Source organism: Plutella xylostella, chromosome 7, assembly GCF_932276165.1.
Source record: "Plutella xylostella chromosome 7, ilPluXylo3.1, whole genome shotgun sequence".
NCBI lineage: Eukaryota > Metazoa > Arthropoda > Insecta > Lepidoptera > Plutellidae > Plutella > Plutella xylostella.
Window position 1 is genome coordinate 8,819,879 of NC_063987.1, and position 12,934 is coordinate 8,832,812.

Below are 12,934 nucleotides of genomic sequence, written 5' to 3' on the forward strand. Positions count from 1 at the left end.
ATTTCTTACACACACAGAAACAACACATACATTTAGAAGAAAAGGTTAAAAAGTAAACAAAAAAAAAAAAAAAAAGTTATTAAAAGCATGTATGTTGCTTCTCGGTGCTGAAATGGGTTCTAGTTCAGCTTGATGCTGTGGCAGGTATGCTAAACCACACCATAGCGCTGGTTTTCAACTAGAACCCTTGGGTGAAGTCACGGACTGACTTATGAAAGAATGAATGAAGTAGTAGGTAGCAACCTACACGGCATGTAGGTTGCTACCTACTACTTCATTCCCGTCACACGTCCCGTCCAATCACGAGAACTTACCCACACCGTCCAAACTTTGACACAGAGTGCCGCTGTAAAGCTGCTGCAGAACGTCGTAAGGGCGAGGCCCCATTAGTGCGTTGGGCTGCGTAGAGTCGCATCTTCATTGCCGAGCAAGGAAGGCTCATACCAGTCATACCTAATAAAGGACATAAATACCTACATTTAAAAAACAAACAAACGATAGTATGAGAACCTCCTTCTATTTAGTATCCGGTAAATAATAGCTGTGTATCGGAATCACAACGCACCAATGCGACTAGCCCTAAGGTACTTACCACGTTCATGCTTGCGTAGATTTACTAAAGTAAAAAACTAGTGTGGTTATGTTAACTTATACTTACATTATTTTCATCCTGGATCTTTACTTGCTCGCATTCCAATAGCATCCAAAAATAACTTCAAAGATCAGTGTCCCAAAAGTAGGTTAAACTAGGGAGTTTCTAACCTTGACATCAATGTAACTCAGAGAGTGGTTATTCTAAAAACAAACAACAACAAAAAACAGTTTTGCTCTGCTGACTTCGTAATAAAGTTAATGGTAATCTACTCATAATTTCTGAGTAACATAAGCATTTATTAAATTAAACTAACACATTGCATTTAAAAGGTGGTTTATTACCTACTTAGTTATTTCATTAAACTATGACTGCTCATAAATTGATTGATACTGAAATTGATACTTACATAATTATATTGTAGGTGTACCTAAGTGTTAAATTATTTTTCTTAATTTTACGAAACGTGTAAACGTTTTTTTTTTTTGTGTTAACAAACTTTAAATACCTACTTACATTCTGTAACTGTAACATTCTGTACTATACTAACAGACAGAACATTTGACGGGCGACTAAACCACGTTTAGCAACTGGTAAAATTGACCCTTAGGGCCACTTGCACCAACATATATTAAATCTAGATTTAGTGTCAAATCTCGATTTAAGGAACGTCAGTCCATATAAAATTTGAATAAATCGAGATTTAACACTAAATCTAGATTTAATATGTTGGTGCAAGTGGCCCTTAGTGCCAATTTCTCCATAGTGGGTTAAAGCATAACCAGGGATTATTGGTTGACTTTTTTGACACATCTGTCATGAATTTTGTATGGAGATGACGTTTAATTTATAAATCAATCCCTGTCGGTAAGATAACCGACAGTTGAGAAATTGGCACTAAGGGTCACTTTTACCAAACGCTAAACTTATTTAAAATTGTATTTAAATCAAATTTTAAATACATTTTGTACTAACTGACAGACGTTTGACAGGCTACTAAATATGTTTAGCGTTTGGTGAAATTGGCACTAAGTCTATGGTAAAGGTTAGAAAACCTAAGTAGGTACATATAGTAAACATACTTTCAGAAGGAAATTAAACAAGACTAGGTATAACTAATTTAAAGTAGGGGCGAGCATCTAGGTTCCCAATTTTATTTAGGAAAGTAGCAATAAAAACATCAATGTCAAATACATATTAAATATCACTCATTACCTCTACATAGTTACAAATAAAAACAACATAATATAGAAATCTTACAATATACCTAGTAGGTAAAACTACATTCAATAAATCAGTTCAACCATCGTGATAAATAAAGATAACCTGAGTTACCGAAAAGTTAAACTTGATCACTTGACTAGTAAGTTAAGTACAAACTAAAAATATATGGTTTAATGAATTGAAATATAAGCTAGCTGTAGAATAATATGCCTGAATTCAATGATATTTATTACTTTTAATACAATTCAATGGCCACAAACACCTTTCCAAGCTTTACTTAGTTACTATACATCCTAACTAATATTATAAATGCGAAAGTAACTGTGTCTGTCTGTCTGTCTGTTACTCTTTCACGCCAAAACTACTGAACGGATTTGAATGAAATTTGGTATACATATGATCTAGACCCTGAGAAAGAACATAGGCTACTTTTTATCTCGGAATTCCCACGGGAAAACTTTTTAAGGCGAAGCGAAGCTCGCGGGAACAGCTAGTATTATTATATTATAAAAACGCTCTTTCAAATCAAAAGTATTCGTTCATTCATAAGTGTTTTTGACTATGTTATAAATTACTTATAATTAGCTATAAAGCCATCAACGTTTACTATAACGACGTCGTCTAGATTAAGGAAAAAGTAGACCAAAATACATGAACCAAACTGGTAACGGTTGCTTACAAAAAAAAAATAGTTTTTGACTCGATGACCAAAGATAACTGTGATTGCAAACCGGATGCTGAAATTACCAACAGCTTGGGCATGTGTGTAGAATTGTAGATGGATTTTAAGATATTTCATTCTCCACGTGGAATGACATGTATGATGATGACGTCATTTATTGGCCAAATTGTGTGATCTTGTTTCGTAAATGACTTTGCGTCAATTCACACGTACCACAACCACACCACGTCGCAGCGACATAATGTGGTCAAGCTGTGGTTACGTGTGAATAGTGTGACAGCGGCTTTTTGCAGTTGCGTTGTGGCAGCGACAAAATGTCGATGTGGTTGTGTTGTCGCTGTCGTTGCGATGTGATAACCACGTGGTCGTATGCATGTAATAGGGAGAGGAGGTGGCCGCGGTGCCGCCGCCGTTTGCCGTTGCGATGTGGTTGCGTTGTGGTTGCGATGTGGTTGCGATGTGGTTGCGATGTGGTTGCGATGTGGTCGTACACAGGTGGTCGATGACAACGGCAAAATGTGGCACGTGTGAATTGGATTATTCATTTTCAATACAAAATATACGCCCGACCACACGGCGTGGTTGTGGCTGTGGTGTGGTTGTGGTACGTCTGAATTGACCCTTTGTGTATTTTCTTTAAAATGTTGGTTTTACACTCACGGGCAAAGAAATAGTTCCACTCACAAAATTCCGACACCAAGCCACCCCAATTTTTTCAAAGATTTAATTAAAATTTTGAACAAACTATTACCGTTTATAGTTGGTAATATCCTGATGCTTTGTAAAATGTACTTCAATATTACCTACAAATGGCGTCATTTAGCTAGCTTTAGGAGTAATATGGTGCTTTTCTGAGTGGAACCTTTTCATTGCCCTAGAGTGTATTTGTAATTTTTCTGTGTCTCTAATGGGTTTTTCTATGTTTTAATTTAATGCCTGATTAATTTTAATGGCCTGATTAACATTTTGGGTTGAATTGTAATCTATGAGTACGGATATCGATTTGTCTGTAAGACGTATAAGCCCGTCTAAAGAGCGGTGGTAGCTCAGTCGGGTGAGCGCCCGCTTCTCAATCAAGAGATGCGGGTTCGAATCCCGGCGCTGACATGTACCAATGAGTTCTTTTAACTTAAGTACAATGTATACCATCGCTCTTACGGTGAAGGAAAACATCGTGAGGAAACCTGCATATCTAGATCTAGCACATCTAGATATGTGAACCCACCAACCCGCAGTGGACCAGCGTGGTGGGAAATGGTCCAAGCTTAGGAAGGCAGTTTAGACCTTGGGGATATGCACAAAGGTTCCATTCGAGAGAGCCAGGTGCAGGTACTTACACCCCCACAGAGAATAGAATAGAATAGAATAGAATAGAAGCCCGTCTAAAGGTAAGCGTCCACATTTCGGTATCTAAGAATCTATCTAAGTAGGTATTCTTTGTGTACAGAAACACACAAGGACGTCCAATTCATCGGCATTGCCTACGCCGTTACATACGGCTCCATACATTTATGAATCCGTTTGGTCCGATACGTACGATACCTAGACGCTTACCTTATAGAAGCAGAGGTTTCCGATATGGGGACGATGGCTGAGAGCCATTGTTTGCGCAACAGTCAACCAATCACTGATAGGATATCGTGTTTGTTCTTGGTTACACCTCGCTATTACTCACTGTTATACCGATGGCCATTTGAAATGGTCAAGCTGAACGTGAGAATGATCGGTTAGAAATGTTGAAATCGACTTTACTATTTTATTCACAGTATTAGGAAAAATAAAATATAAAAGTAATTACATATTCCGCTATAGCTAGAGTTTGTTATTATGTATGAATTTACGCATTCTTTTTAAATACTTATGATATCGTTATTACAGATTCTAGATCAATCTCGGAGGGTTTATGTTTGTAGATTATAATTAAATTATCAATAAAGTACCGGTCATATGGAAAATTTATAAGCCTCCTAAATCGAAATGAATGGTGAACGCATGATTTCTGAACATAACGGTAAGTTATTGTTTACTGACGCAATTAGTGGCAAGCATGGGAGTCGGCAATGACCGATTACACTGGAACTTGGTGGAACTGAGACAATGGACGTGGTGGAATTGTACAAAAATTCACGTATGATAAGACCAACAAAAAACATAACTAACCACTTGGGACTCGAGGTACTGGATATGAAGATGATTTTTTTACATTACAGCAACATGTAGGGCTAGAGGTCTTCGTAATCGAAGTCTAAATAAAGGTTCCGGGACGAATGTTTAGTTCCACTCAAGTGGTTTTTGTTATGTTACTTACTAGTAGTACCCCGGTCTTACACAGGTGCTTGATAATAGTGAACTTTGCCGATATAAAATCACCCAGATACCCGCTCCGGTATTGGTCCACCTCAGCCTACGACGCCCTCCTGCCCGCTGGACTGACGACCTTAGGCGGGTGGGGCGGGTAGTGGTTGGATGAGGAAGGCCGAGGACCGAGTGTTATGGCGCTCCTTGGGAGAGGCCTATGTCCAGCAGTGGATGATTATTGGCTGATGATTATTGCATATACAGAGATTATAATTAGTATTGTACACAAAGGCAGATTTATCTCGAGATTTCTGCCAGTCAACCTTTAATACACATACACATTTAGAAAACAATGGCAGTATGCACCAAGAGATGCAATATAAACGCGTGTGCGAATGATGAAATGAAATGAGGCATGTTAACACCTACTAAAGAGGATGTAACCCGATGTGAACGCACTCCGGCCGTCGTCGCATGCTACAGCGCGAGTCGCCAAGGATCTCGTCTCGAGACTTTATCGCAATTTAAATCCTAACGGTTGTGCGTTTCTTACGTCGTGATTCATCGTGTTTCCGCTTGATTCATATCGTTGTACGGTGCGGTCCTGCAGTACTTCGACCGTGGATTCGTGTTGATATTTGCGATGATTTCTCAAGATTGATTGGTCCTTTGATTTATTTTATTTATTTATTATCTTTTAGGTTTTTTAATACTCGTCAATATACTTTTTAATCAATCGTCAATATAGCGGGTATCACCAGTTTTAGCATGTGAGTTGGGATGTTGTACTTTAGATACCTACATATCAACATTGCTATAAATCTTGCTACTAACATATTGCACTAAGTTGTTTCACCAATACAGGCATGTAACGGTCCCAAGAGGCAAGTGCGTGGTACTTTCGGACTAGTCATATCGCTGGCCTGCTCTCTGACATTAACTGGTATGGATACTATAGCAACTAGGGCATGCAATACCGCAATACCGGTATTCGTAATACCGGTATTAGGGACAAAATTCACGCTTTTTTCAATACCGGTATTGAAAGTTAATACCGGTATTGAAGTAATACCGGAATCGGACTTTTTTAAGCTATAATAAAGCGATTAAGATATAGTATTCCTATGTACTGTGAAAGCGCACTTGTTTCCAACCGTTTAATGTTTTCGGCCGTTTGATAGGTATCTACTGTTGACCATGCGTAAACGGACACTGGATGTAAAAATAATATTTTTTTGTAAAATTTAAACTCTAATACTCAATTCTCGTAAACATCTATTACAAAAAACTGAATTTCATTGCTTTTTCTCGTTTTATTTTGACGTATACGACCTTTAATCACAATATATACTATTTATTACAAGGAAATCTAATACCGGTATTAATACCGGGATCCCGGTATTGAGTTGCAATACCGGAACTCAATACCGGTATTGAAAATAGTTCCGGTATTGCATGCCCTAATAGCAACATAGACCCGTACACGTACAGTCGAGATAGGCGAGGTGATCGCTTTCGCAATGAACTCAGTGACTAGACGTACACCGGAGAATCCGGCTTGTCGAGATGCAATACACTTCTGAGAATCTAGCTGGTAGGTCAAGGTGTAAATGTCAACGGTTTTGACAGGATTTGCAATGATTAAGTAACCTTGTTGACTCTGTAATTTAGGATAATGAAGTGGGCGGAACAACTGTTGCAAGGACCAGACAAATTTTGATTAGTTGGACACGAGCACTGAAAGTATTATTTTGGACCCAGACTATTTGCTGTATGATCTAAGTTGCTGAAAAGGCCAACTAACGCAAAAAGCAACGAATGGTTGACACGAGCTTACGCGGTTGAATCTTGAATAATAAATACAATGTTAACAATTGTCGGCAAATCAACATTCTATTCACAGTTAACCAACTCATGCATGAGTGGAGATGACGAATTTTAAGTTTTAAATCGTTCCTTTCCACAAAGACAGGGTACTTGTTATATGCAATTTTATCACATCTAATGGACCTAAGTGGTATTTATTCAAGGATACTTAGTTATACAAACGAAATCGGATTACTGATGATAAATTGTCATGTAATTGTTATTATAATAATGTAGAGGAAACTACATATTCAGGTATTTAACACAATGCAATGAACCGTCTCGATAACCACAGGGGGACATAAAGAATGTCGAATAACTGTTTAAACCAGTACTGCAAAGGGAATAAATTTAAAAAGCTGACTTCCTTGCCGGCGAGACGATGTAATGCTGACCGGCCGTTTCGCGGATTGCTCGATAAATTACTGAAAGATTGCATAAATTCTACTGGTTTGATAAATTAATGCAGTGATATCATCCACAGTACAATGTTTATCGTTGAGATTCAACGAAGCATAATCTAGGTAATAGGATAAATACCACGTTGAAAATACCAGGTTGGTAAGGCTATCTATGGCGTGGTAATTTCACAATCCATTTTGAGAACACTATTGCCTCAAATTTTCGAAAGTATCGAAACAAAGATTGACTGTCTGTCCTTCGTCGGAGTTGATCCACATATATCCAGTTGTTATACATACATACATATGTTTCGATTTACGACATAAACCGGTCTGATTCCTGAGGCTGGTTGCCCACACATGCGTCTCGCTTTCTGCCATCTTTTATCTTACGCCTCTCCACACATCTCTGGGAAAATATTTGGAGGGTCTTTAGAGTCTTTTCACGCGGCTGGGACTTTTGTGCCGAGTACAAGCGATGTGTTCAAGGGCAGGGGGCCTGTGTGCCGCGAGGACAGGACCATTGTGAGCCGAGTACACATGTAGGTAGGTACACACACACTCGTGGTTATTCAGCCGTAGCACGAAACTTTCGTGGGCGACTGTGTGATTGATAGACATCACCAAAGTGTTATTTGACTTGCTTACGGTACCTACAGTCGTTCGAATACAAACGCTTATCAGTAAAGGAAACGAAAGATAAAATTTAAAGTTCAACGCACAATGTAAAAGGTGCCAACAAAGTTATGGATCGTTAGACAATGTTTAACTACTCGCCCGTGGCGAGTTATGAGATGGTCAAACTTTTGTCTCTGATAAAAAGTTAACGGTGGTTTAAATTGGTGGAGGAAGTGGGCCTTAGCTTTCGAACCGTCGAATGGTTAACTTTCGAAAATGGAATGTAACTTCGATTAGTAACGAAAATTATTTGAATTTTCTCTCAGCTTCATTAAACTTGGAAGTACCCGCAACTTTAAACCGTTGGAAAATTTAAAAGCTCGACAGTTGAACCAAATTACGAGGTACCTTCAAAAACACAAATTATCGGAAATGTACAATTAAAATCACAAAAGCTTGCTCCTATGAACTGCTGTCCTCCTGAATACCTGAAGGCGCTTCGCAGGTGTGGCGGAGTATAGTCGAAGGCGGTGGCCGAAGGCAGGCCGGGATTGGTGCAATTTGATCGGGAAACACAAGGGTTACACCGAATCACGTCCTAGCCAGACCACCGCTGGAGCCCGGAGTAACGACCGGTAACGGGACCGCGGAGGCTGCCGGCTAGCGGTGCTGCGACAGGGCCGCGTGGATAGGCCGGGACTGGTGCAATATCGCGCTAAAACCGAATATAGCAACAGTCACCGCCCATACACACAGGCCTTAACAAAGGAACCGCGCCGCTCCTCAAATCGCCATGTTCTCTTGATCTTCTCGCGCTGCTCTTCTTTTTTCTGGGTCTTCTTCAGAGTACTTCGGCAATACACACGGTCACGAGAGTAAAATGTGAAACATTCACGCGCGGTTTTCTCGCGAGACTAGCGCACGTCCGACGCGCGCGGCGGCCGGCGGCGGAGTGCGGGTCGGTTGGCGGGGGGCGGCGCGGACGCAGCTGTCGGCGCCGCCGCCCGCGCCCCGCGCCCGCCCCGCGACGCCCTTATCGTTCTGGGAAGTGGTTCCTGGATTCCCAATAGTGTGGCCAGCTCAAGGTTTTCCGCAAGTCATTGGCAAATTTCGCTTTTGTCCATATAAAATGAGCCTGAACGTTTGTTCTGAATTCTTAACCTTAGTCCTTTTATGCCTATTAATAATTTCATGCATAGCCTGCTGAGCGTAAGACCCATAAGTCATTTAAGGAATCTGTATCAAGTTCATACATAATCAACCGGTCGTCCTAGTTCTACACGAGAAATTAGGTACCAACATAGACCTACTTTATTTTAATTATTTAGTGCTTAAAGGGTAAAGGGTTAGTAATAGTAATTGTATTTTTTAAGACTTTATAGATTAAGTGTTAGATTTTTGAGTCAATTTATAATGCGCTACCTACTACCACTACCTACCTATTCGAATATGTATACTTATAAAACTTTTTTTAAGTTGTTGAATGTTTTCTATTTCTGCTAAAAAGCGTATGTTACTGTATTTTTGGTCTTGATCACCGAGATAACAAGATTTGTGAGTAGTTATTTACCTATCACACGCAAAAGCAACTATACCTAACTAAACTATTAGTATCAAAGAAACTTTTAAAATAAGGATTCATAAATCTAATCTAGTCTATAATCGGTCTGCTCTAAAACAAGCCATGTTTTATTTAAATACGAGCACTTTTACTCTCGATAGTTCGACTAGATCTGCTGAATAAAATATTTAAATTTAGCATCAATTACCATATTAAAATGGCACGATGACCTTTTTCTCAGGTAGTTGTATAAATCTATCTTTTATTAAGTATTTTATCGCAAAATATTAACCTACATAGTCTACATAGGTACCTAGTATACTTATAATTATTTTTGCATGTAGGTACTTATGCGGATAAACGACATATTCAATTTTAAAAATATACAAAAACTCTGTTATATTTGAAATCGATCCATGAGGTAAGTAACTTTAAACTTTTAAGTATAAGATTACTTCACTTTAAAAAAAAAAACTTATTAAACTCATATTTACTTATTAAAATCATATTTACATAAACACCACCAACAATAAACAAGCAAATTAAATTTGAACCACAGTTTGCAAAAAAAAAATTTGAGTCCAGTATTTTTTGCGCGCCTGGCAACACCGATGTTCGACGTTCAAACCGACCGTCCCGCCGTTACCTGCGCACCCACAGATCCACCATTCAACTACCTACATAATCTATGTGCGCAATGTACGGACTGAAAACCGGCCAAGTCTGAATCGGAGTCGAATAAAAGTGGTTCCGTAACTTCTGAAATACAAATTGGTTCTTTTACAAGTTTAAATTGAATTTGAAAAAGGAATTTTTCAGATGCTTTTAAGATAGGTTGGGTAGGTATTGGGTAGGTAGTTCGTATGTGGGTGCACTAAATATCTGTAGCAAGTAGGTAATAGGAGAATCGCTTAGCTAATAGTACTTACTAAATAATTCATTGGATAATAACGCATTGAGGGTTATTTTGGACTTATAGCTAGACTTTTGGGCTAGAGGGTAGATCATGTTTATGAAAATTCATGTTTTCAATAAATCATGTTAACACTTAGTTACTAACAATATGATGTACTTGTAAGTACATTTTTCATTTTCATTTTTTCACCCTAAAGAAATAAAAGTCTTTATAAATGGCCCTAACTATACCTACCAACATCTGAGAAATAAGTAAACAATATACTGGATGAATATAATATTACGGATCCCTAAAAAGTATTATCTTCCAATAGGCAAGGAACTCATTGTAATGTTGTAACTTAATAAAAAATATCCACGTGGTCCTTTTAGTAAAACTTTTTTACCCCATGGTTAGAAAGTTCCCGATTTGCTGCGAAAATACCTTTTTGCCGCCAAAAAACTAGCTACTGAAGGTACTTCTACTGATCTTACTAAAGAAGGTACGTTACAATTACATGAATTACCTATACCGAACTACTGATTTGGCAAGATACAATAATCCGTTAGCAAGTAAGTAGTAGTAAGTACCTATACATATAAGAAGGTACTAGGTACCTACTATTTTGATTAAACATTAAGTACCTAGTTATGTAGGAAATAGGAATACATACTTACTACTGTGAATAAATGAATTCTATTCTATTCTATTCTATAAGTACTTAGTTACTTACTAAGATTTACAGAAGATGGCCACTTAACACAACTTTGTCTCTTGTGAATTTTCGTCTGACGAATAATGCCGAAAATTTAGTAAGTACTTACACCTACTCGCGAAAATTTTAATTAATTAAGCAAGTAAATCATCCTACGACACAATTAAATGAAATAGGAAATTACAGGAAGTGCCTATTATATGAAATTTTGGTCTATGAAAAACTAACTTATTATGTTTTGTGGCCTAAGACTTTATAGATATTTAATTATTTACCTTTCGTGCCAGAGTTCGACTCGTACTTGGCCGTTTATTTTAGCTTCGGGCTACGCAGAGAGAAAATCTAGTCTGGTCCAAAATGGGGGTCAATAAGAAAGTTGAATTTAGAAGATTTTAAATACTTCTAAAATCTTCATTTACATGTAACTAGTACTTACTTGTATGTATGTACACATACACAACATAGGTAGTACATACATGAAGTGTACAAAATAAAAACACACCACTGTTTTAAGGGATAGGCTGAAATTCGGTGCTCTTTCGTTTTTGGCGGCTTGAACCTATCTTGGCCAACAATTATTTTTTATAAAAGTATGTAACTAAGTAAGTATATTCAAACAAATCGTTTTGGAAATATCCATGCCACCCTTACCAGCATTCAACGAAAGCTGGGTCCTTGGGCCCTTTCTGAAAAAAAACCTCACTCTGGGATTCCCCAACTGCAATTCTGTTTTGTGTCCCATTTGTTCATTCATATCAAACGTTATAATATTGTAACCTATCGCAGAGGTAGAAAGTAATACTAAACGAACATTGACATATATATTACTGCGTAAGGACAGGCCAAACCACTCAAGAAAATGGCACCCGCGCGTTGGCCCTAAAATGTCTATTTTAGGGTCCTCAGTCGACAGTTGTCTGTGACGGAGAGATGAGTCTTTGTTTCTTGTGATAAATATGCCTATTTTGTTGTGAAAGGCTACAAAAACTATGATACGAAGGTCAAAAAGGAATATGGAATATCGTATCATCCTTAATTAATAAATAAACACATTTTAAAGCGATAATTATTTTACTACCAAAGTCTACAATGGCCGCACGATGTAACCTTGCACGGACGTCCGCATGCAACTCACTCATATTATTATATGTACCTACTGTCCGGTGACGTGACGGTAAAATATGAACGCACGTACAAGGTTGCGTCGTCAGGATAAGTAGCTCGGCTCTGACATAGTTCCAACAAATTATGACAGATGGCGAAAAAGATGGGTGTTGTAAGTTTAACGTGTCTGTGTATCTTTTCGTTTAGTTTTTTAGCCATATTTTATTAAAATCCGCTTACCCGTTCAATGTTAGTGTTGAATTTTGGGCGTTTTTAAGGAGGTTCTCAATTCCCCGGGATCTTTTTTTTTAACTTGTAACTAGGTTAACTAGGTTATTATTTTTAACTCACACAATGCCAACAGTTTTTAGCTTTGATTTTGTATGTGATACTATGGTGATACTATATTTAGTTCGTACCTATATCAAATAAACTGGACCCCTCTCCTCTCAGATAGCATTGTCCCTCTGACCGTGGTCAGTTTTCTGTGCGCAAACTGTATTTAGTTCTCGGAGACGCTATAATAGTTTACGATCCATGCTACACCTACAGAAAAAGGTGTGATCATTTCATTAAAAGTTACCGTTCTACAATATCCGTCGTGAGGAAATGACATGATAAATAAGGAATTAAGTAGTAACTTAATAACTTCCTGTTTTGAGAAAATTGGTTTCTTTTTTACGCACTTATAACACCTATGTAGGTCTACTTGTAGTAGATTAAAATTACACTAACCTACCTACTTTAACAAAAAAAATTATAAGGGTAGGTTCCTATTAAATTTATTAAAGCGGGTACTTATGAAAATGGAAAACGGTTCAACCGAAATACTGAGCATAGCACAGTCTTTCCCCATTCTTACCACAGAATAATAACTAAGTACATACTAACTCATAGTACCAGTTCCAGGGGCCCTATCGTGAAGTCAAATCGAAGTAACGTTTACGAAGTAATTAGTGTTAAATTCAATAAGTACAA